Raw genomic sequence first — 27,067 nt, 5'->3', positions numbered from 1 at the left:
ATTAAGTTTAAAGGGGATATGTTCTGTAACAGATTGGATAATCTCTTTTGTCAGGTTGATGCCTATGGAAAAAGACTTCAACAGATTAAGCTCCGGAAGCTCCAGAGAGACCATCGAGATTTTACGAATGGCCAAGTGTTCGTTTGGCCCAAGAACACACAGGGTCAGGGGACCCACAGGACAGAAACAGTGTCTCTCAGTAATCCAGAGAGAGACCTTCCATCAGCTGCACCAAACATTTCCCCTTTAACTGATGCTTCTGTACTGAGCAATGCAGTACCAGTATCTTTGGATAATTTGAGATATGCTATGCCTGAGAACATGGATACCCCTCCACCCAATCAAATGGCTCTAAAGCAGCACTACATTATGGGAGTGAAACCGAAAACTCAGCAGACCAACATTGATTCTTTTTTACCGCTACCAGTACGTCTACGAAGAAATTTGAGAGGAAGATCACTGAGCCGAGGAAGAGGCAAGAGAAAATTTTCAGGGGAACCATACATCAAGAAAGGCAGACTGAGGGACTGAATAACTTAGTTTTCAACCTATCGGAATTATCACTTTCAGATACGGACTAGAACATACTCAACAAGGGCCTGTCGTTTATACCTGCACAGGTTAGCAACATCTCAGATGTTTTGATTGATTTAAGAACTTTTGCTCGTAATTTAGCTCTTGAATTGTTTTTTAAGAAAGGCCACTCTAATGCCAATGATGAAGTTGAACGGAACTGCTTTAAAAGGAAGAGTGTTTTTACACCTGCTATGCATCCATATATGGAATGCTTTATCAAGACTTGTGAAATAGACTTGTATAGTTTTTATGCTAATTATAGTGACTGTTCTCCTTCTGCTTTTTTCAATACGAGTAAAGACGAATGGGCATCCATTAACTCAATTGTTAGGGATATGAAGGTCACTATTAGGCCAGCAGATAAAGGTGGTGGCCTGGTACTGATGAACACTAAGGACTATGTTGTGTACATGAATTTATTGTTACAGGATAATGTTACATATAAATTGATAGACTTGAAAACAGTTGAAAAAATGATATATCAAGTACATCAGGAATTATATGACCTGATGATGTGTAGCAGATTGATCATGAATTTTATTTATTTTTACTTATTGAACATCCCACAATACCGTACATTAAAGGTCTCCCTAAAATGCACAAGGGCACTTTACCTCCACCTCTTCGACCCATAGTTGTAGGTAACAATTGGGTCACTGAGAACATGTCGATATTTATTGAAAAAATACTGAGACTACTTCTTTCTAATATACCCACCATACTCAAGGATTCTTATCAGCTTTTAGAAAATATAAAAAATCTTAGCTGCGTTATATCTAAATCCCATTTATTAGTCACTATAGAAGTAAAGAATCTCTTCACTGTTATTCCCAACTCTTATGGGCTGGATGCTATCAGGACTCTATTGAATAATAGTCAGAAATATAGTAATAATGAGCAGATTTTATTGAATACTTTGCTTGAAATGGTGTTGAATAATAATAATGCTTTAACATTCAATGATTCCTTCTTTATTCAACAGTGGGGGGTAGCCATGGGCACTCCCTGCGCGAACACCTATGCTAATTTAGTGGTTTATAATTGGAAGGTTTCTTCTTTATTTTTTCATCAAACTTATAGCAAAGTCCTTCTATACAGAAGATTTGTCGACGATATACTACTGGTATGGGATGGTACGATTGAAGAGTTAGAAAATTTTATATCTGAATTAGAGAACACCACAGATTTTTTAAGATTCTCTATTGAACACTCAGAAACTGATGTAAACTTTTTAGATCTGAATATTAGGAAGGATGGAAAAGGGAGGCTGACAACGTCCCTGTTCAGGAAACCATGCTGGAAGAATACTATGCTACAATACAACAGCATGCATCCTAGATTTATATTTAGGAATATAGTTAAAGGGCAATACATGAGGGTCAACAGACTTTGCCAGGATATAGATGAACGAAACAAGGAATTCAATATGTTAGAGAAATTATTCCTGGGCAGGGGCTATGACCCAGAGATGATAGGTAGGATAAAAAACACTTTTTTAAACAGTATTTCTGAGACTGAATATATCCATCCAACATCCTTTAAGTATACTCATACCAAGTATGATACATCTAAAATCTGCTTTCAAACCAGTTTTACCAGTGATAACAAACATATAATAAATATCATCATGAAGAACTGGCACATTCTGACTATAGATGAAGAGATTAAACAATTAGTAGGCACAAGACCAACTTGCACATATAAAAACATGAAGAATCTAAAGAGGATGTTATGTATTGAGAAAAAGATATCAGTTCCAACTGGAATAAATGTGAATAAAAGTAGCCCTGGGACTTATGCTTGTGGGAGATGCAATTCTTGTCCCTGGATATCGAAGAAGACAACGTTTATACATTCTGAGCTACCTTATAAATCTGAGCCCAGATTCTCAGCTACCTGTGAAGATAAAAATGTGGTATATCTCGCTAATTGTGAGTCATGTCCAGTATTTTATATAGGCATGACCACAAGACGACTAAGAGACAGAATACAAGAACATCTCTATGCCATTAAAAAGGTAGATTTAAAGAATGCTCTAGCTAAACATGTCTTAGAAAATCCTGACCATAAGTTTAATTTTAGGGTATTACAAAAAAGGGATTTGAATATAAGAAAGGGGGACAGCTTTAATGATTTGGAAAATTTGGAGCTGAGTTGGATATTAAAACTCAGGGCTCAGTATTTTCCAGGATTAAATGCATATATTAGTATCAGATCGTTTCTAAAAGCAGAAGTATAAATAAATTATTAAATATTATTATACATGATCAATATACATACTCCATATTTATGTCTATTTGATTATATATATATATTATTCTGTTTTATTGTATTTATATACATAAATCTCATTATTTATACTATGCTTTTAATAACATGCTATAGTAAGATGTCATGTTTAGATGAAACAAAGCTGACATATTGATTTATGTTCTTATCTAATCAATATGAGATGTTTTTTATACAGATTAAATATTTAGAGTTGTTGATTTATAAGTAATGCAAACTATAATAATGAGACATGATCAAATTATATGTTACAAGGTTGCTTTAATTTAGTGCTGTCTATATATATTTTTGTCATAACAATGTTCTTAATATTGTGTATTGGTTATAGGAACATATTTATTTATTTTATTTATTTTAGCTTAAATATTATATTATATTCATATATATGAAAATAGTCTTCCATCTATTGAATGAAGTCTATGGGATGCTCATGTAACTGAAGGAGCTAGTTTCACTTAATGAATTAGTTAATTATTGAATTATTTAATTGTTTATTTAATTGTTTAATTGATTATAAACCAATTTATTCTGCATATAAGGATGTCAGAGATTCTTCATGATTAATCTGAAGAAGCGTGCCTTTGGATGCACGCGAAAGCGCTCATTCTCTTTTAAAATAAAGACTTGGATTTTATTTGTGGTGGTTCGACTCCTATTTTCTACATTGTGTTCCTGTTTCTTTCATTTTTTGGAGTCACTTTTGGGAGACAGGTTTGCTTTTCTTCACCAGTTATTTTATTTCGTGTGCTATTGCCTGTCTCTACACGATGGAAGGAACATCACTTGAATTGGATTAAATTCCGGAGAAAAATCTTTCTAACCAGAGATGGAACAGTCTTATTGAAAAAAGAGCGAATCCGCTACTAAATATGGAACTTTCTACCTTGACTAATTCCACCGAACCAGGTACTGTTAATATGCTGTCTGAATTCAACTCTCTCTATAAAGAACTAGAGAATAATTTATACAAACTGTTTCGTTTAACTTGGCAGCGCAGACACCTTGAAGCTTGTTTACACTTCAAGGTGGTCCCACGAGGCATGAGGGTTCTGTGCATGCCTTCTTACAGCAACAGTCATCCGGAACTGCTTAAGAACTGGTAAAAGCTAAATTTGGATTTGAGTTTCAATTACATTAAACTTCTTATTGAATACTTTTCTCCGATAGAGGATGAACTGTCGGTTAAAACTGATACATTGTACAAAGATATAGCCATTAGGTTTAAAGGGGATATGTTCTGTAACAGATTGGATAATCTCTTTTGTCAGGTTGATGCCTATGGAGAAAGACTTCAACAGATTAAGCTCCGGAAGCTCCAGAGAGACCATCGAGATTTTACGAATGGCCAAGTGTTCGTTTGGCCCAAGAACACACAGGGTCAGGAGACCCACAGGACAGAAACAGTGTCTCTCAGTAATCCAGAGAGAGACCTTCCATCAGCTGGACCAAACATTTCCCCTTTAACTGATGCTTCTGTACTGAGCAATGCAGTACCGGTATCTTTGGATAATTTGAGATATGCTACGCCTGAGAACATGGATACCCCTCCACCCAATCAAATGGCTCTAAATCAACACTACGTTATGGGAGAGAAACCGAAAACTGAGCAGACCAACATTGATTCTTTTTTACCGCTACCAGTACGTCTACGAAGAAATTCGAGAGGAAGATCACTGAGCCGAGGAAGAGGCAAGAGAAAATTTTCAGGGGAACCATACATCAAGAAAGGCAGACTGAGGGACTGAATAACTTAGTTTTCAACCTATCGGAATTATCACTTTCAGATACGGACTACAACATACTCAACAAGGGCCTGTCGTTTATACCTGCACAGGTTAGCAACATCTCAGTTGTTTTGATTGATTTAAAAACTTTTGCTCGTAATTTAGCACTTAAATTGTTTTTTAAGAAAGGCCAGTCTAATGCCAATGATGAAGTTGAACGGAACTACTTTAAAAGGAAGAGTGTTTTTACACCTGCTATGCATCCATATATTGAATGCTTTATCAAGACTTGTGAAATAGACTTGTATAGTTTTTATGCTAATTATAGTGACTGTTCTCCTTCTGCTTTTTTCAATACGAGTAAAGACGAATGGGCATCCATTAACTCATTTGTTAGGGATATGAAGGTCACTATTAGGCCAGCAGATAAAGGTGGTGGCCTGGTACTGATGAACACTAAGGACTATGTTATGTACATGAATTTATTGTTACAGGATAATGTTACATATAAATTGATAGACTTGAAAACAGTTGAAAAAATGATATATCAAGTACATCAGGAATTATATGACCTGATGATGTGTAGCAGATTGATCATGAATTTTATTTATTTTTACTTATTGAACATCCCACAATACCGTACATTAAAGGTCTCCCTAAAACGCACAAGGGCACTTTATCTCCACCTCTTCGACCCATAGTTGTAGGGAACAATTGGGTCACTGAGAACATGTCAATATTTATTGAAAAAATACTGAGACTACTTGTTTCTAATATACCCACCATACTCAAGGATTCTTATCAGCTTTTAGAAAATATAAAAAAATCTTAGCTGCGTTATATCTAAATCCCATTTATTAGTCACTATAGACGTAAAGAATCTCTTCACTGTTATTCCCAACTCTTATGGGCTGGATGCTATCAGGACTCTACTGAATAATAGTCAGAAATATAGTAATAATGAACAGATTTTATTGAATACTTTGCTTGAAATGGTGTTGAATAATAATGCTTTAACATTCAATGATTCCTTCTTTATTCAACAGTGGGGGGTAGCCATGGGCACTCCCTGCGCGAACACCTACGCTAATTTAGTGGTTTATAATTATTTTTTCATCAAACTTATAGCAAAGTCCTTCTATACAGAAGATTTGTCGACAATATAGTACTGGTATGGGATGGTACGATTGAAGAGTTAGAAAATTTTATATCTGAATTAGAGAACACCACAGATTTTTTAAGATTCTCTATTGAACACTCAGAAATTGATGTAAACTTTTTAGATCTGAATATTAGGAAGGATGGAAAAGGGGGGCTGACAACGTCCCTGTTCAGGAAACCATGCTGGAAGAATACTATGCTACAATACAACAGCATGCATCCTAGATTTATATTTAGGAATATAGTTAAAGGGCAATACATGAGAGTCAACAGACTTTGCCAGGATATAGATGAACGAAACAAGGAATTCAATATGTTAGAGAAATTATTCCTGGACAGGGGCTATGACCCAGAGATGATAGGTAGGATAAAAAACACTTTTTTAAACAGTATTTCTGAGACTGAATATATCCATCCAACATCCTTTAAGTACATTCATACCAAGTATGATACATCTAAAATCTGCTTTCAAACCAGTTTTACCAGTGATAACAAACATATAATAAATATCATCATGAAGAACTGGCACATTCTGACTATAGATGAAGAGATTAGACAATTAGTAGGCACAAGACCAACTTTCACATATAAAACATGAAGAATCTAAAGAGGATGTTATGTATTGAGAAAAAGATATCAGTTCCAACAGGAATAAATGTGAATAAAAGTAGCCCTGGGACTTATGCTTGTGGGAGATGCAATTCTTGTCCCTGGATATCGAAGAAGACAACGTTTATACATTCTGAGCTACCTTATAAATTTGAGCCCAGATTCTCAGCTACCTGTGAAGATAAAAATGTGGTATATCTCGCTAATTGTGAGTCATGTCCAGTATTTTATATAGGCATGACCACGAGACGACTAAGAGACAGAATACAAGAACATCTCTATGCCATTAAAAAGGTAGATTTAAAGAATGCTCTAGCTAAACATGTCTTAGAAAATCCTGACCATAAGTTTAATTTTAGGGTATTACAAAAAAGGGATTTGAATATAAGAAAGGGGGACAGCTTTAATGATTTGGAAAATTTGGAGCTGAGTTGGATATTAAAACTCAGGGCTCAGTATTTTCCAGGATTAAATGCATATATTAGTATCAGATCGTTTCTAAAGAAACGCAAGTATAAATAAATTATTAAATATTATTATACATGATCAATATACATATTCCATATTTATGTCTATTTGATTATATATATATATATATTATTCTGTTTTATTCTATTTATATACATAAATCTCATTATTTATACTATGCTTTTAATAACATGCTATAGTAAGATGTCATGTTTAGATGAAACAAAGCTGACATATTGATTTATGTTCTTATCTAATCAATATGAGATGTTTTTATACAGATTAAATATTTAGAGAGTTGTTGATTTATAAGTAATGCAAACTATAACAATGAGACATGATCAAATTATATGTTACAAGGTTGCTTTAATTTAGTGCTGTCTATATATTTTTTGACATAACAATGTTCTTAATATTGTGTATTGGTTATAGGAACATATTTATTTATTTTATTTATTTTAGCTTAAATATTATATTATATTCATATATATGAAAATAGTCTTCCATCTATTGAATGAAGTCTATGGGATCCTCATGTAACTGAAGGAGCTAGTTTCACTTAATGAATTAGTTAATTGTTGAATTATTTAATTGTTTATTTAATTGTTTAATTGATTTTAAACCAATTTATTCTGTATATAAGGATGTCAGAGATTCGTCATGATTAATCTGAAGAAGCGTGCCTTTTGGATGCACGAGAAAGCGCTCATTCTCTTTTAAAATAAAGACTTGGATTTTATTTCGTGGTGGTTCGACTCCTATTTTCTACATTGTGTTCCTGTTTCTTTCGTTTTTTGGAGTCACTTTTGGGAGACAGGTTTGCTTTTCTTCACCAGTTATTTTATTTCGTGTGCTATTGCCTGTCTCTACACGATGGAAGGAACATCACTAGAATTGGATTATATTCCGGAGAAAAATCTTTCTAACCAGAGATGGAACAGTCTTATTGAAAAAAGAGCGAATCCGCTACTAAATATGGAACTTTCTACCTTGACTAATTCCACTGAACCAGGTACTGTTAATATGCTGTCTGAATGCAACTCTCTCTATAAAGAACTAGAGAATAATTTATACAAACTGTTTCATTTAACTTGGCAGCGCAGACACCTTGAAGCTTGTTTACACTTCAAGGTGGTCCCACGAGGCATGAGGGTTCTGTGCATGCCTTCTTACAGCAACAGTCATCCGGAACTGCTTAAGAACTGGCAAAAGCTAAATTTGTATTTGGGTTTCAATTACATTAAACTTCTTATTGAATACTTTTCTCTGATAGAAAATGAACTGTCGGTTAAAACTGATACATTGTACAAAGATATAGCCATTAAGTTTAAAGGGGATATGTTCTGTAACAGACTGGATAATCTCTTTTGTCAGGTTGATGCCTATGGAGAAAGACTTCAACAGATTAAGCTCCGGAAGCTCCAGAGAGACCATCGAGATTTTACGAATGGCCAAGTGTTCGTTTGGCCCAAGAACACACAGGGTCAGGGGACCCACAGGACAGAAACAGTGTCTCTCAGTAATCCAGAGAGAGACCTTCCATCAGCTGCACCAAACATTTCCCCTTTAACTGATGCTTCTGTACTGAGCAATGCAGCACCGGTATCTTTGGATTATTTGAGATATGCTACGCCTGAGAACATGGATACCCCTCCACCCAATCAAATGGCTCTAAATCAACACTACGTTATGGGAGCGAAACCGAAAACTCAGCAGACCAACATTGATTCTTTTTTACCGCTACTGGTACGTCTACGAAGAAATTCAAGAGGAAGATCACTGAGCCGAGGAAGAGGCAAGAGAAAATTTTCAGGGGAACCATACATCAAGAAAGGCAGACTGAGGGACTGAATAACTTAGTTTTCAACCTATCGGAATTATCACTTTCAGATACGGACTACAACATACTCAACAAGGGCCTGTCGTTTATACCTGCACAGGTTAGCAACATCTCAGATGTTTTGATTGATTTAAGAACTTTTGCTCGTAATTTAGCACTTGAATTGTTTTTTAAGAAAGGCCAGTCTAATGCCAATGATGAAGTTGAACGGAACTGCTTTAAAAGGAAGAGTGTTTTTACACCTGCTATGCATCCATATATGGAATGCTTTATCAAGACTTGTGAAATAGACTTGTATAGTATTTTTATGCTAATTATAGTGATTGTTCTCCTTCTGCTTTTTTCAATACGAGTAAAGACGAATGGGCATCCATTAACTCATTTGTTAGGGATATGAAGGTCACTATTAGGCCAGCAGATAAAGGTGGTGGCCTGGTACTGATGAACACTAAGGACTATGTTATGTACATGAATTTATTGTTACAGGATAATGTTACATATAAATTGATAGACTTGAAAACAGTTGAAAAAATGATATATCAAGTACATCAGGAATTATATGACCTGATGATGTGTAGCAGATTGATCATGAATTTTATTTATTTTTACTTATTGAACATCCCATAATACCGTACATTAAAGGTCTCCCTAAAATGCACAAGGGCACTTTACCTCCACCTCTTCGACCCATAGTTGTAGGTAACAATTGGGTCACTGAGAACATGTCGATATTTATTGAAAAAATACTGAGACTACTTGTTTCTAATATACCCACCATACTCAAGGATTCTTATCAGCTTTTAGAAAATATAAAAAATCTTAGCTGCGTTATATCTAAATCCCATTTATTAGTCACTATAGACGTAAAGAATCTCTTCACTGTTATTCCCAACTCTTATGGGCTGGATGCTATCAGGACTCTATTGAATAATAGTCAGAAATATAGTAATAATGAGCAGATTTTATTGAATACTTTGCTTGAAATGGTGTTGAATAATAATAATGCTTTAACATTCAATGATTCCTTCTTTATTCAACAGTGGGGGGTAGCCATGGGCACTCCCTGCGCGAACACCTACGCTAATTTAGTGGTTTATAATTGGAAGGTTTCTTCTTTATTTTTTCATCAAACTTATAGCAAAGTCCTTCTATACAGAAGATTTGTCGACAATATACAACTGGTATGGGATGGTACGATTGAAGAGTTAGAAAATTTTATATCTAAATTAGAGAACACCACAGATTTTTTAAGATTCTCTATTGAACACTCAGAAACTGATGTAAACTTTTTAGATCTGAATATTAGGAAGGATGGAAAAGGGGGGCTGACAACGTCCCTGTTCAGGAAACCATGCTGGAAGAATACTATGCTACAATACAACAGCATGCATCCTAGATTTATATTTAGGAATATAGTTAAAGGGCAATGCATGAGGGTCAACAGACTTTGCCAGGATATAGATGAACGAAACAAGGAATTCAATATGTTAGAGAAATTATTCCTGGACAGGGGCTATGACACAGAGATGATAGGTAGGATAAAAAACACTTTTTTAAACAGTATTTCTGAGACTGAATATATCCATCCAACATCCTTTAAGTACACTCATACCAAGTATGATACATCTAAAATCTGCTTTCAAACCAGTTTTACCAGTGATAACAAACATATAATAAATATCATCATGAAGAACTGGCACATTCTGACTATAGATGAAGAGATTAAACAATTAGTAGGCACAAGACCAACTTTCACATATAAAAACATGAAGAATCTAAAGAGGATGTTATGTATTGAGAAAAAGATATCAGTTCCAACTGGAATAAATGTGAATAAAAGTAGCCCTGGGACTTATGCTTGTGGGAGATGCAATTCTTGTCCCTGGATATCGAAGAAGACAACGTTTATACATTCTGAGCTACCTTATAAATTTGAGCCCAGATTCTCAGCTACCTGTGAAGATAAAAATGTGGTATATCTCGCTAATTGTGAGTCATGTCCAGTATTTTATATAGGCATGACCACAAGACGACTAAGAGACAGAATACAAGAACATCTCTATGCCATTAAAATGGTAGATTTAAAGAATGCTCTAGCTAAACATGTCTTAGAAAATCCTGACCATAAGTTTAATTTTAGGGTATTACAAAGAAGGGATTTGAATATAAGAAAGGGGGACAACTTTAATGATTTGGAAAATTTGGAGCTGAGTTGGATATTAAAACTCAGGGCTCAGTATTTTCCAGGATTAAATGCATATATTAGTATCAGATCGTTTCTAAAGAAACGCAAGTATAAATAAATTATTAAATATTATTATACATGATCAATATACATATTCCATATTTATGTCTATTTGATTATATATATATATATATATATTATTCTGTTTTATTGTATTTATATACATAAATCTCATTATTTATACTATGCTTTTAATAACATGCTATAGTAAGATGTCATGTTTAGATGAAACAAAGCTGACATATTGATTTATGTTCTTATCTAATCAATGTGAGATGTTTTTTATACAGATTAAATATTTAGAGAGTTGTTGATTTATAAGTAATGCAAACTATAATAATGAGACATGATCAAATTATATGTTACAAGGTTGCTTTAATTTAGTGCTGTCTATATATATTTTTTGACATAACAATGTTCTTAATATTGTGTATTGGTTATAGGAACATATTTATTTATTTTATTTATTTTAGCTTAAATATTATATTATATTCATATATATGAAAATAGTCTTCCATCTATTGAATGAAGTCTATGGGATGCTCATGTAACTGAAGGAGCTAGTTTCACTTAATGAATTAGTTAATTGTTGAATTATTTAATTGTTTATTTAATTGTTTAATTGATTTTAAACCAATTTATTCTGTATATAAGGATGTCAGAGATTCGTCATGATTAATCTGAAGAAGCGTGCCTTTTGGATGCACGCGAAAGCGCTCATTCTCTTTTAAAATAAAGACTTGGATTTTATTTCGTGGTGGTTCGACTCCTATTTTCTGCATTGTGTTCCTGTTTCTTTTGTTTTTTGGAGTCACTTTTGGGGGACAGGTTTGCTTTTCTTCACCAGTTATTTTATTTCGTGTGCTATTGCCTGTCTCTACACGATGGAAGGAACATCACTAGAATTGGATTATATTCCGGAGAAAAATCTTTCTAACCAGAGATGGAACAGTCTTATTGAAAAAAGAGCGAATCCGCTACTAAATATGGAACTTTCTACCTTGACCACCGAACCAGGTACTGTTAATATGCTGTCTGAATTCAACTCTCTCTATAAAGAACTAGAGAATAATTTATACAAACTGTTTCATTTAACTTGGCAGCGCAGACACCTTGAAGCTTGTTTACACTTCAAGGTGGTCCCACGAGGCATGAGGGTTCTGTGCATGCCTTCTTACAGCAACAGTCATCCGGAACTGCTTAAGAACTGGCAAAAGCTAAATTTGTATTTGAGTTTCAATTACATTAAACTTCTTATTGAATACTTTTCTCTGATAGAAAATGAACTGTCGGTTAAAACTGATACATTGTACAAAAATATAGCCATTAAGTTTAAAGGGGATATGTTCTGTAACAGATTGGATAATCTCTTTTGTCAGGTTGATGCCTATGGAGAAAGACTTCAACAGATTAAGCTCCGGAAGCTCCAGAGAGACCATCGAGATTTTACGAATGGCCAAGTGTTCGTTTGGCCCAAGAACACACAGGGTCAGGGGACCCACAGGACAGAAACAGTGTCTCTCAGTAATCCAGAGAGAGACCTTCCATCAGCTGCACCAAACATTTCCCCTTTAACTGATGCTTCTGTACTGAGCAATGCAGTACCGGTATCTTTGGATTATTTGAGATATGCTACACCTGAGAACATGGATACCCCTCCACCCAATCAAATGGCTCTAAATCAACACTACGTTATGGGAGCAAAACCGAAAACTCAGCAGACCAACATTGATTCTTTTTTACCGCTACCGGTACGTCTACGAAGAAATTCAAGAGGAAGATCACTGAGCCGAGGAAGAGGCAAGAGAAAATTTTCAGGGGAACCATACATCAAGAAAGGCAGACTGAGGGACTGAATAACTTAGTTTTCAACCTATCGGAATTATCACTTTCAGATACGGACTACAACATACTCAACATGGGCCTGTCGTTTATACCTGCACAGGTAAGCAACATCTCAGATGTTTTGATTGATTTAAGAACTTTTGCTCGTAATTTAGCACTTAAATTGTTTTTTAAGAAAGGCCAGTCTAATGCCAATGATGAAGTTGAACGGAACTGCTTTAAAAGGAAGAGTGTTTTTACACCTGCTATGCATCCATATATTGAATGCTTTATCAAGACGTGTGAAATAGACTTGTATAGTTTTTATGCTAATTATAGTGACTGTTCTCCTTCTGCTTTTTTCAATACGAGTAAAGAAGAATGGGCATCCATTAACTCATTTGTTAGGGATATGAAGGTCGCTATTAGCCCAGCAGATAAAGGTGGTGGTCTGGTACTAATGAACACTAAGGACTATGTTATGTACATGAATTTATTGTTACAGGATAATGTTACATATAAACTGATAGACTTGAAAACAGTTGAAAAAATGATATATCAAGTACATCAGGAATTATATGACCCGATGATGTGTAGGCAGATTGATCATGAATTTTATTTATTTTTACTTATTGAACATCTCACAATACCGTACATTAAAGGTCTCCCTAAAATGTACAAGGGCACTTTACCTCCACCTCTTCGACCCATAGTTGTAGGTAACAATTGGGTCACTGAGAACATGTCGATATTTATTGAAAAAATACTGAAACCACTTGTTTCTAATATACCCACCATACTCAAGGATTCTTATCAGCTTTTAGAAAATATAAAAAATCTTAGCTGCGTTATATCTAAATCCCATTTATTAATCACTTTAGACGTAAAGAATCTCTTCACTGTTATTCCCAACTCTTATGGGCTGGATGCTATCAGGACTCTATTGAATAATAGTCAGAAATATAGTAATAATAAGAAGATTTTATTGAATACTTTGCTTGAAATGGTGTTGAATAATAATGCTTTAACATTCAATGATTCCTTCTTTATTCAACAATGGGGGGTAGCCATGGGCACTCCCTGCACGAACACCTACGCTAATTTAGTGGTTTATAATTGGGAGGTTTCTTCTTTATTTTCTCATCAAACTTATAGCAAAGTCCTTCTATATAGAAGATTTGTCGACGATATACTACTGGTATGGGGTGGTACGATTGAAGAGTTAGAAAATTTTATATCTGAATTAGAGAACACCACAGATTTTTTAAGATTCTCAATTGAACACTCAGAAACTGATGTAAACTTTTTAGATCTGAATATTAAGGATGTAAAAGGGAGGCTGACAACATCCCTGTTCAGGAAACCATGCTGGAAGAATACTATGCTACAATACAACAGCATGCATCCTAGATTTATATTTAGGAATATAGTTAAACGGCAATACAAGAGGGTCAACAGACTTTGCCAGGATATAGATGAACGAAACAAGGAATTCAATATGTTAGAGAAATTATTCCTGGACAGGGGCTATGACCCAGAGATGATAGGTAGGATAAAAAACACTTTTTTAAACAGTATTTCTGAGACTGAATATATCCATCCAACATCCTTTAAGTACACTCATACCAAGTATGATACATCTAAAATCTGCTTTCAAACCAGTTTTACCAGTGATAACAAACATATAATAAATATCATCATGAAGAACTGGCACATTCTGACTATAGATGAAGAGATTAAACAATTAGTAGGCACAAGACCAACTTTCACATATAAAAACATGAAGAATCTAAAGAGGATGTTATGTATTGAGAAAAAGATATCAGTTCCAACTGGAATAAATGTGAATAAAAGTAGCCCTGGGACTTATGCTTGTGGGAGATGCAATTCTTGTCCCTGGATATCGAAGAAGACAACGTTTATACATTCTGAGCTACCTTATAAATTTGAGCCCAGATTCTCAGCTACCTGTGAAGATAAAAATGTGGTATATCTAAGCTAATTGTGAGTCATGTCCAGTATTTTATATAGGCATGACCACAAGACGACTAAGAGACAGAATACAAGAACATCTCTATGCCATTAAAAAGGTAGATTTAAAGAATGCTCTAGCTAAACATGTCTTAGAAAATCCTGACCATAAGTTTAATTTTAGGGTATTACAAAGAAGGGATTTGAATATAAGAAAGGGGGACAACTTTAATGATTTGGAAAATTTGGAGCTGAGTTGGATATTAAAACTCAGGGCTCAGTATTTTCCAGGATTAAATGCATATATTAGTATCAGATCGTTTCTAAAGAAACGCAAGTATAAATAAATTATTAAATATTATTATACATGATCAATATACATATTCCATATTTATGTCTATTTGATTATATATATATATATATATATATATATATATATATATATATATATATATATATATATATTATTCTGTTTTATTGTATTTATATACATAAATCTCATTATTTATACTATGCTTTTAATAACATGCTATAGTAAGATGTCATGTTTAGATGAAACAAAGCTGACATATTGATTTATGTTCTTATCTAATCAATATGAGATGTTTTTTATACAGATTAAATATTTAGAGAGTTGTTGATTTATAAGTAATGCAAACTATAATAATGAGACATGATCAAATTATATGTTACAAGGTTGCTTTAATTTAGTGCTGTCTATATATATTTTTTGACATAACAATGTTCTTAATATTGTGTATTGGTTATAGGAACATATTTATTTATTTTATTTATTTTAGCTATATTCATATATATGAAAATAGTCTTCCATCTATTGAATGAAGTCTATGGGATGCTCATGTAACTGAAGGAGCTAGTTTCACTTAATGAATTAGTTAATTGTTGAATTATTTAATTGTTTATTTAATTGTTTAATTGATTTTAAACCAATTTATTCTGTATATAAGGATGTCAGAGATTCTTCATGATTAATCTGAAGAAGCGTGCCTTTTGGATGCACGCGAAAGCGCTCATTCTCTTTTAAAATAAAGACTTGGATTTTATTTTGTGGTGGTTCGACTCCTATTTTCTACATTGTGTTCCTGTTTCTTTCGTTTTTTGGAGTCACTTTTGGGAGACAGGTTTGCTTTTCTTCACCAGTCATCCCCTGAGGTGGTTCCACTCGAAGTTGGTCCAGGACCAGCGGACGAGGAGGTCCCGGGGTGGGCCCCAGATGTGCTGTTGCCCGATGCCAGGGCCAGATGAGGTGGGACAGGTGGGTCCGCTGGGACCAGCCTTCCCAAACATGCTATGGTGTTTCAGTTTTACAACATATGTGGGTTAGTAATAGTAACACATTCCAGGATTAGGTATAACAGCATGCTTAGATATTCCCATTAACCCAAAACACCAGATATGGTTCAGTTGCATAGCAAACACAACACATGCATATATGGAACCACAGTGGCCATTACAACAGCATGCAGGTACATTGATGACAGCATACCACCAATGTGGGAGTATTTCAACATGGCACATGCATAGAAACAAATTTAAATATTTATCAAACAATAGGACATATGTTCCAACAGTAGATTTAATGGAGCACATACCAATTGAGTTGTGTATTTAGTTTATTGTTGCAGATATGATGGGGGGGGGGGCAGAGAAAGATGCCAATTAACAACTAGTATATTCCTGTAGTTCTCATTACTTTCCTAGTCAGTGCTGTGATCTGTACCTTACAGGTATTAGTACACTACTGTATGGCCTTAGTTTGGACAGTGGTATGGATGTAGACAACTATATACATGAAATGAGTTTTATCTGCAGTATACACCTCTTACCTGGTGTACCTGTGGAGGTATTGTTTGTTAACACTACCTAACTGTTTCTACACATATTCCCAGATTCCAGGTTGATGTTATGCACATACCTGTCCATCTCTTATTGCACACACTCTGGGCATGTCTTGACCACATGCAGGTGAACCAGGACATATTTTGACTGTTGCCCTCTTAAACCTTTGGTGAGTTGTACAATTACAGGTTTGTTTTCATTGGCATTTTCCAAATATGTACAGGCCTGACAGTCAGTTATATGACATGAAATGCTGCCTACATGTCAGAGATTAGCACACTGATATGCCAGGGGACAGGGTAACAGCCAGCAGATATGGGCTGAGTAACTGGACATTCTGGACAATTCTGTACACATGTGGGGTATGATTCTGCATACAGCTTACTACCACTCCCAAGATTTGAACCATGGCTGTGTCTGCTAAAAATAAAACAGTGTCCATCACAGTTGAGTGTGCTATATAGATATTGCTGTGTATCTCTTCTCTGATTTCTGTCTATAAGTATCCCGTGGTTTTACAATCTGACCTTGTAATTACAACACTCTTATACAGGATTTCATAGACAGTTTTATTATGTAGCGCAGTGTGGGTGACAGTGATGAGTAATACCTTATTATTCAGAGCAACTGCAACACTAACAATGCCATACAATATCAGAGTAAACAGTACCAGTCCAGGATTTCAATCTTTTATTTCTAGGCACAGTTTTCGTATCTGACAGACCTGTGGGGGCAATGTTTGTTAGCACTACCTGAATGTTGCTACACGTATTACCAGATTCCACATTAATATTATGCACATACATCTCACTCTGTCATTGCACACACTCTGGTCACAGCTTTACAACATGGGGGTGGAGATGGGACATACTTGGCTTATTACTCTCATAACATTTTGGGGAGTTGCTAGAGTGACAGGTTTGTTCTTATAGATATCTGACAATCAGTTGCATTTCATTATTTACTGCCTAAACATCTGGGATCATCCCACTGATTTACCAGGGGGACAAGGTGACAGGTGGATATGGGCCAATTAACTGGACATTCTGTACAGTTCTGGGGTATGATTCTGCATACAGCTTACTACCACTCTCAGGATTCGAACCATGGTGGTGTGTGCTAAAAATACAACAGCTCACGTCTCAGTTGAGTGTCCTATTTGAATTACATTGTCTATCTTGTCACTGTTTTCTGTCTAAGTCTCTCTCAGTTGTACAATATGACCTGTTGTGATTACAACAGTCATATACAGATATTTCTATACATCACGTAGCACAGTGTGGGTAACAGTGCTTAATACAACAGTACTATTAAGAGATTGCAACTCTACATTACTATATGATACCAGAGTAAACACATGCAGTCCAGCAGTTAGACCTTTATTGTCAGGCTGTTACCCTTTTATTTACATAAAACCTATATGAGACTCTTCCTGCCTTATTCTCTGGTGTATGCAGTACATGCCTTAAGCAATACAGGTATTATACAGGCAATTAACTTACTACTACTTTTAGATTTATTTCTTATGACAGTGCATGCAAGAGTATTACTTACCTGCCTTGCAATGCACCTGCTGCAATCTACAGGCATGGGCTTCCTGGTTCTCAGCCCGCTCATCTGCCACTGTCTAAGACATAAGAGGAATATTTAGCCATACCTATCCATAACATACATGAGCTGGCAATTATTAAACAGGTAGTGGACTGATACTTACACATGGCTGGGACATCATCCGTCCTCCTAGCCTCTTGGATCCACTGATCCAAGAGATCCCTCTTTCTCTGCTTCAGGTCAGCATAGTGATGCCTAACCTTCTCACCAGTTCGAGGTATGTCAGTGTTACTGCTGAGGTCACGGGTGAGATGGTTCCAGGATTTTGCTTTATATTGGGAACCCTGGTACTGGCCCTGCAGCAGTCTCTGGTCATGGTATTTAACAAGGAGTCTTGCCATGACTTTGGACTCCTGGATACCCCAGCACTGTGCCCGAAAGCACACTCCCTTACCCATACCAGTCATAGTGCCTACAGGAGGAAGCTGCAACCAGTTATGAGATGTATTCCCGCCTGTTGGGTTTAAATAGGGCCAATTTCCCACACTTTGCTGTGATTGGACAGTTTTGAAAATGCTAAGCTATGGGAAAACCTGCTTAACTCATTCCCTCTGGTACAGCTCTTTTGAGTGTGTGCCTTTAACTCCCAGTGGGCATGGCTTAAGCCTTTAACAAATTAAGTTATCACCTTACAGTTCTAGAAAATACTCATTGAGAGAAGTCAAATATCAATACAGATACAGGTGTGTTTGCTACCACATATGCTTCAAGACAAAATACCCTGGTACCTTGTAAGTAACATGGTTTTGGAATTATTAATGCAAATACGAACAATCAATATTTGATGCCTAGAGGAGCAGTAGGAGTTAACTGCAGAAGACACCTGGAGGAGCACTCAGCTGTAATGAGTTAACTAAGGTTGGCATTGCTTAAAGGGGTATACCAATGGGTAAACTGATTTAGCTGGCATACACATTGCTTACACCTAGTAAGCTGGGCTGTGCAATGCTTAGTGTTGCTTAATTTTTAATTTGCATTATATTTGCTGTTTGGCATTAATTTATTATTCATTACATGTTATATGTGTGTTTGGTATTCATGATTCATGTGTACATACACTGTATGGGGTCCTTGTGTTTATTAGAGGATTTCAACCCTTTATTACAATGACACCTCACATCTGGACTTAATGCTGTACTCCAGTTCACATATTTACATTATGTAGTAGGTTATACAACATAAAACTTATATAGATTCCTTTCATATGTTAAGTTTGATTTTCCTCAATCTTGTGTACTGCTGTGATGGCTTAGTGGTTAACTACTGTGACTATAGTGTACAGGGTCCTGGGTTCAAGACCTGCAAGGGTTTTTTATTTTGTTTCTGGCCAGAACAGTGGCTTTTGAGTGATTAAGGCACTTTTAAGCAATTGTAAATGGGTTTGCATGGGTTCATAGATTAGTACTAAGCTAACTGCCCTTGTGAGCCATTTTAAGCCTAGCCAATTATCCCTTGTGAGACTCAAACCCTGCACCTTGTGTTTGTAAGGCAAACACCTTAACCATTAGGCCACCCTCCCAACATGTATTACCTGAAAATACTCAAGCTGGCTGTGGTAAACACTGGTATTCATAATTGCTTTTTCTTTTCCCTTTTTTTTACAACTGCAGAAGAAAGAGTTTGCGTGAAGGTAAGCAATGCTAACCTCTGGTTAAATATGCTTACAGAGAGTTAGCTTCAATATTACTTACCCTGTGTGCGCATTGCTTACCCCTGCACAAATGGGTTTAAACCCACTTACTACTGCTTAAATATTCTTACTCCCGCTTACTACTGCTTAATAGGGCTTACTCCCACTTACCCCCATACTAATTTAGACAGAAATGTAAAATGTTTTTTGGGAAGGTGGTGGATTTGGACACTCTATGGATTTATCATTCGTTGCACATTGTACCTTCGCTTTTTATCCCTGATTCTTGTGTACATACACTGTATGGGGCACTTGTGTTTATCTGTGGATTTTACAACATTATGACAATGACACCTCACATCTGAATTTAATGCAGTACTCCAGTTCACAAATATATGTTATTTAGTAGGTTATGCAACAAAAAAATATTGTTCATAAAGTGATTTGACATGGAAAATGGAATGTACTGGAGTGAGACGCGAACCAGGAATGACTGATTGTAAGGCAAATGCTCTGCCTACTATGCTCCTGCAGTACTACTTCATTTGTATATATCTTGATATTTATTCTCTTGTGCCATTTAAGCTGCAGTATACGTAGCTAAGCAATGGGCAAACCCAGGCACCTATTGTTAAATTTTATCTGTCTGATAAAAAAAATATCTTGTTTATATTTTATATTTTAACTATTGCTCTTATAAACTTGGGGGGTGTTGTTGGGGGTATGCAAAAACCTATAAGCAGTCTCACTCATTCTTATTGCTAAACTGCTGTTCTTGATTGCAGTGGCATGTATATTCTAAGAGCTCTGCTCTCAGATGCACCCTCTGCACTTGTACACACTCCATGTCCATTTAGGAGCTCAGGCAGCGTGCCCTCATTAATATGCATGGTGTGCTGCCGTGCTGCTCCTAAATGGCCGCTTCCGTGCAGGACTAAGCTAGTCCTGAATGAAAGAATAGTGAGTCTGGGGGATTGTCTGTCCTGTCTCAATCCTTATAAATAGGTCAATCCAGGAATCCCACATTTTCTCTCTCTCTCCCTCTCTCTCTCTCTGGAAAACAATCAGTTTAATACTTATTTTACTAAATCCATATTATCTTTAACCAAAAATAACAATGATACTCCTGTAACCATTTCAAAAGACCCCGAGGAAATGACCAGTGTCTTCTCCTTCAAGCCCATACAAACCAGCACCATAAAAATTGCTCAACAAACTTAAGCCCACATCCCTCACTGCTGATAATCTACCTTCTGAATATCTCAAGTTAGCTGCTGACACCATATCTTACCCAGTCTCTCTTTTGCTCAATCACTCAATTATAGAACATCATGTTCCCAAAATCTGGAGAATATCCTATATCATACCACTACATAAAGGTGGGACCTCTACAGACCTTTCTAACTACAGGCCAATTGCAATTTTATCTCCTGTATCCACAATTTTAGAAACATGTATCCATTTCCAGCTCATGAATTGCTACTATCAAATAAACTTCTAACCAATTCCCAACATGACTTCTGACTCAATCATTATACAACTACTGCTCTCTAGTTTCACAAACACAATTAACTAATTCAAAAATAATTGTCAACTAGTCTCCACCATCTTCCTAGACATTTCCAAAGCATTTGATACTGTCTCCCATCAAACACTCCTCAATGAACTCTTAATCCTAAAACTAAGCCATTCTGTCCTTGCATGGTTCCATGACTACTATTTGTGCAACAAGCTGTCAAATGGCAACAGCATTTCTCCTCTCTGCTACCTGTAACATTAGACATTCCACAGGGCTCACTCCTAGGCCCACCCCTATTTAGTATCTTTATACCAATAAGCTCCATATTGCTACCTACCTCACCACAATCATACAGTAAGCAGATGACTCCACACTTATCTGTACGGCTCTGTCACTCTCTCAACTCCAAGAAATAACCCAGCATTCCTTCTCAACTGTAGAATCTTGGCTCTCTGACTCTCAGTTAATTCTTAATCCCAATAAAACTAAACTAAAGCTCTTTTTGAATAACAAAACCTCAGATCCCCTATCCTCCTTTCTAATATATTCATCCAGTAATACCAAGATAGATCCTGTATCACATACAAAGCTACTAGGTGTCACAATTTATGATAACATGAAATTCAATAAACATCTGTCACTAATCATAAAAAGATTCATATAAAACTAGGTTCTCTACACAGAACCAAACCATACCTCACAAATTCTACAAGGTAGTCTATTGCCAGGACGCATCTACTCTCTACCCTACTCCTATCTTCAGCATTCTAAAGAAAACTGACCTGGAAAAATCAGACACCTGCTACAATAAGATTGCCAGATTTGCTACTAACTCCCCATATAGATTCCATCACTGCACTGCTCTATGCCTATTAAACTGCTTAGAGTTACCCAATCTGCTAACATTCGCCCAACTTACAATGGCCCATAGCATAGTATACCAACCTGACAAGTGCCCAGCACTCTGTAATCTACTTCAACCTCATTCTAATAAAAGTCACCTGAGATCTTCTGACAAATTTATGCTACAAGTCACAAATGCTAATAACAGTTCTGGAGATTCTGTCTACTCCAATTGTATCTCCAGGACAAGGAACTCTACCCCCCACCACCACCACCACATCATAACTACAGCCAATTCCTCATAGTTCAAAATACTTCTCAAGTCTCACCTAACTAACTCTTGGCTTTGCTGTTGTCTACCACCTGGTTGACTATTGGGAGGAATACAGACAAGGTCATGACGATCAGCTGCAGTTTTCGTTTTGCATTTAAGTTGTGCCATCATCCATCATGTGGCCTTCATTAGTTACAGTTTGTCTCCTCCTGGGTTTTGCCAACTCACGAAGCTTGTCATCTTCCTCCACCTGGTCACAGGATATAATCAACCACATTAACAAATTAAATACTGCATGAAAGGCTGGACAAAACTTTTACAATGTGGATCAGAGTTATTTGAAGTGTCTGTGTGGTACAATTCTGCACGATCCAAAATTGGCTTTAAAGACTTCCTATTCTGGAAAAGTGAAGCTTCCTGATAACTTTGATTCACAAACTCAGTGGCCCAATTGTCCAATAATCCAAGAGATCTGGGATCAGGGATCTTGTGGCTCATGCTGGACATTTGGTGCTGTAGAGTCCATGTCTGACCACGTCTGCATCCACTCTGGGGGAAAGCAAAATGTGGAAGTATCTGCTGAAGGTCTGCTTTCATGCTGCAGCTTTGAGTGTGGAATGGGATGCAATGGTGGCTATACATCAGGAGTGTGGCAGTACTGGACTGAAAGTGGCTTGGTGTCGGGGGGGCTGTATGGTTCTGGCATAGGTTGCAGGCCATATACTATTCCTCCCTGTGAACATCACGTGAATGGCTCACGGCCACCATGTTCTGGAGAAGGAGGTGACATGCTACCCTATATGAAAAAGTGTGATGCTGGTTATACTCCTTGATATGAAAAGGACAAGATTTACGGTGGATCTGCCTATAGTGTCCCTTCCAGTCAGAAAACTTTTATTTACAGTATTTATAACTCGCCTTTCCTCTCTGACTTCTGGTCCGTAATAGGGTTTAGCAGTGCTATGTCTCAGTTCCTTAACTAGTGAAAAATTGACTTCAATTTTTTGTTTACTGTAACCACTTACCCTACGAACTATGTAGACAAAAGAAGAAAAAGGCGAGTTATAAATACTGTAAATAAAAGTTTTCTGAAAATACCATTATACTATACTAGTGATAATAGGCAATTGATAGATATTTTTCTTAAACATTGGCCCATTTTGTCTGTAGACAAAGAAATAGTAGAACTTGTTGGAGAAGTACCCCGCTTCTCCTACAAAAATAAGAACTTGAAAAGACTATTATGTTACAAAAATGAAAATGGTGGTAGAAAAAATGACAGGGATGCTACTACACGGCTATGTGGCAGATGTAATTTCTGTGATTATATATGTACCAATACTTTCATACATCCAGATACCAGTGAGGAGTATATATTTATAGTATCTGCTAATTGCCTTACTTCTAATGTAGTATATATGGCGAAGTATGAAGCCTGCGATTCATTCTATATTGGCAAGACTAATAGGCCATTCAGAGATAGAATTAGAGAACACCTTTATAGTATTAGAACTCATTCCACTTGCAATGCATTGTCTAAACATGTCACACAAATGGGGGAGCATCATATTTTTAAGTTTAGAGTTATTTAAATCATCAAACCGAGCATTAGGGAGGGAAATATTAAGAATTATACGGAGAGTAGGGAAGTGAACTGGATCATTGCCCTACGAGCTGATGTAGGCAAAGGACTTAATGAATGAGCCTCAATAAAACCTTTATTTAAATATATATTTATTATATTTGTATTTGGATGTATTTATTATTTTCATACTGAATTCATTGAGAGTAGCACTTTAAATGATGTAACAGATTACTGATTAATACTTTAATTAATGAATTAATGTTACGAAGCATTTCATTGGCTGTGATAAATTCAAATCTTTTTATAAGATGTATGAAGTGTGTTTAAACTAGACGTTCTGAGGAAGCTATACAGTAAAAGCGCTTACCATTTTTATTGTGCAATAAATTTCCGATGTAGATTTTATTAAGTTTGAGCTGCTTGTTTGCCTCACTGTTGTTTTATCGTTTGGATTGATTATTATACTTTTTTCAACAAAGAGGCATTTGTCCTACTGAGTGCAATTTTTAATTTTTGAAATAATCAACTTTCTTAGATCCTCAGCAGTACCTTAGACAGTGTTTATTTCTACACAATAAATGTTGTATCTGCCTAGATAAAGTAAACCTAATTTAGAATACTCTAAGCAAGTCTTGCACAGTCCATTGTATGTAAATTCTTTGCTACTAATATGTATTTTAACTATTTTTATGTACAATATAATACTAACACTGGCATTTTTAACTTTTGTAGATACTGCCAATAAAGCTAGAGATAATAGCAACTAGTCTCCTCCTTATTTCTTGTCTAAAACCTTTGACACAGTTTGCCTCATCACATTTCAACTTCAAATGTCCTCACTAAGTCCATCTCAGCCACACCCTTCTATAGTTCAAAGGCCACCTATCCAATAGGTATCAGTCAGTAAAATGGTACTCACCCTCTCTTCATACATCCCAGTCACCACCAGTGCACCTCAAGGTCATCTCCTCTTTACATTCTTACCAACACCCTCCACACATTCCCACACCAGACTTCCCTAATGCAGTATGCAGATGACTCCACAGTCATATGTACATTTGATAATGTGGCACACCTACAAAAATTTACTCAGGAAGCTTTAATAGCAACCAAAACATGGCTTTTTATTTCACAACTCATGCTCAACCCCCCCCCCCAAAAAAATACTTCTTTTCCCCAAATCTCTCTCCCAAGAAAAAAACTAAATTTTAAATCCTTTCTCTTAATAAAAGAAGCAATGAAGTCACTTCTAAAAATAAATTATTAGTGATGATAGTGCATGATAATTTGACTTACATATATAAAATTGCATTAAAACATCACCAAAAAACTAGGGATGCTTTACAGAGCCAAAAATGTTCTCACCAACCCAACAAAAACTACACTCGCCACACCCTCCCCTCACTAACTTATGGTGCTCCCATCTTTGCTAACTTCCAAGCATTAAAAAAAGAAAAGCTTGAACAATGTTATAATAAAATGACTACATTTGCAGCAAATGCCCCTTTCATAATTCACCACTCCAAAGCCTAAACTGGTTAGAACTAACCCAACAACTATCATATACACAGCTACTTAACACCTATAAAATTATCCAGCATCCATTTGCTTTTCCAGCACTTAATACCATTCCATATAACTATGTTCCCAATCAGTCATTACTATCCCATCACCAAAAACTCCTAAATGTCCACAGACTTATCAAACATGCTGGGCATGGTCTGTACTCATACCGTGTTGCTAAGTTCAGAAGCTCCTTACCTGTATCCATCAGGTCAATAGCCTCCCTCCAGTTCTTTAAAACCATTCTGAAAAACTTCCTAGCCAAAATCTGCCTCTGTTGTTGCCCAGCCGCAGGATAAACTATATGCCTAATTATGCACAAGTACCTGTTTATACATTAGACCTCCTTAATCCCCCTTCTCCATTCACTTCCTTATTCAATCAATTTCTCCTACCTGACTCTCTTTTTAAATATGCCACAACTCTGTTTTATTCCCACTTTATATTACAATTTATTTTTGTATTATACTAACTTTCCTTCAATTTCTCTATGAAATGTTTCAAATGTCTTTAAATATTAAATAATTGCCATATAAGTTGTATCTGTTCTTAACTGATGTCTTCACATGACATATTATTTGGTATAGTTATTTAAAATGTAGATGTTTTGGTATTATTTTTGAAGATTGTAAAATTATTGTTCTTAAAATGTTTTTTTCTAATACTTTGGATCTTTTCTCCTTGAGCCACATTGAAAATGGACACCTACCCAGTCAGACTTTGGCAATAATCAAATGTCAATAATTAATTAAATAAATGTGTGCATGCGTGCATGCATGTGTGTGTGTGTGTGTGTGTGTGTGTGTGTGTGTGTGTGTGTGTGTGTGTGTGTGTGTGTGTGTGTGTGTGTGTGTGTATGTGTATGTCTCTGTAAATATTTATCATAGCTTATTTATAAGTTTCGCATCATAAAAGGATTTCTTCACCACTTTTGCTATGTGGTGGTCAAAGGTAAGGCTACTATCTACTTGCGTACCCAGATCCCTGACCTCTGGGTTGACTCTCAAGGCTATATTATCACTATGGTAATTAGCTGAGATGGTTGACTCACCAAAGGGTACAATTATGCATTTCTTAGCATTGAGTTTAAGATCATGGCTTGGGCACCATTTGTTAGTCAGATATACACCTTCTTGAAGAATGCTAGTGTCTGCAGGTGAGATGATGATAAACCCCAGCTTGCAATCATCTGCAAACTTAGTCAGCCATAAACCTTCAATTTCAGAGAAATAGATACTAAAAAGGAAGAGGCCCAGTACCGAGCCCTGGGGAACTCTGTTAGTGACTGGCCTTTTGCTGGAAGTGGCCTCATGTGTTTTGACATCCTGGGTCCTATCAGTGAGCCAATTGGCTATCCAGCAGGTGACAACAGAGTTTATACCAAAATTAGTGAGCTTGTCTATAATGCCTGAGTGGGGTATTGTATCAAAAGCCTTGGCCAGGTCGAGGAAAGCTATGTGCACAGTCTTACCTTC

General features: G+C 36.1%; 1 pseudogene; it reads left to right on the top strand.

Moving 5' to 3' along the window:
* The first annotated feature begins 22,591 nt into the window (after positions 1-22,591).
* Positions 22,592-23,277, top strand: LOC122796871 (annotated as a pseudogene).
* The last annotated feature ends 3,790 nt before the right edge of the window (positions 23,278-27,067 follow it).

Source organism: Protopterus annectens, chromosome 3.part0, assembly GCF_019279795.1.
Source record: "Protopterus annectens isolate FY-2018-M chromosome 3.part0, PAN1.0, whole genome shotgun sequence".
In the NCBI taxonomy this organism is placed as follows: Eukaryota; Metazoa; Chordata; order Ceratodontiformes; family Protopteridae; genus Protopterus; species Protopterus annectens.
This window is presented reverse-complemented; position numbering and strand designations above follow the sequence as displayed.